The 423-nt window shown below is 28.6% G+C and overlaps 1 protein-coding gene across 4 annotated transcripts in view; it reads right to left on the reverse strand.

The window, feature by feature from the left end:
* LOC107720774 (alpha-mannosidase 2x-like) overlaps positions 1–423 on the reverse strand; it is a 43,990-nt gene that overhangs the window by 27,701 nt on the left and 15,866 nt on the right. The gene's annotated exons all lie outside the window — the stretch shown is intronic.

Raw genomic sequence — 423 nt, forward strand, 5'->3', positions numbered from 1 at the left:
GAGAAATGCTTAATAAATGCACTGTAACTGAACCCATTAGATTTTAGCCGACTAAATTTACTGTAGATTTAGTCGACTAAAATCTTATGATATTTAGTCGACTAAAACTAGACTAAAACTAAAAACAATTCAGATGACTAAAATATGATTAAAACTAAACGGCATTTTAGTCAAAAGTCTATAAATAAAACTAAATCAAAATTTGCCGTCAAAATGAACACTGCTTCCATGTCAGTCTTCGATGCACGTTCAGTGATTCCCCTAGGTTTACGGCCGTTTTTTTTTTTCTGGACTCCTTTTTAATGGTTAAATTAAATTTTATTAATCAAAAAGCATGTCTAATTAATTAAAATCATGAAACTTAAAACAATTTAACATCAATTTATTAAACGTTTATTAAAAATTACATGTTTAAGGCCGGCC

This window comes from Sinocyclocheilus rhinocerous, unplaced genomic scaffold (assembly GCF_001515625.1).
Source record: "Sinocyclocheilus rhinocerous isolate Xijiao unplaced genomic scaffold, SAMN03320098_v1.1 scaffold1022, whole genome shotgun sequence".
In the NCBI taxonomy this organism is placed as follows: Eukaryota; Metazoa; Chordata; class Actinopteri; order Cypriniformes; family Cyprinidae; genus Sinocyclocheilus; species Sinocyclocheilus rhinocerous.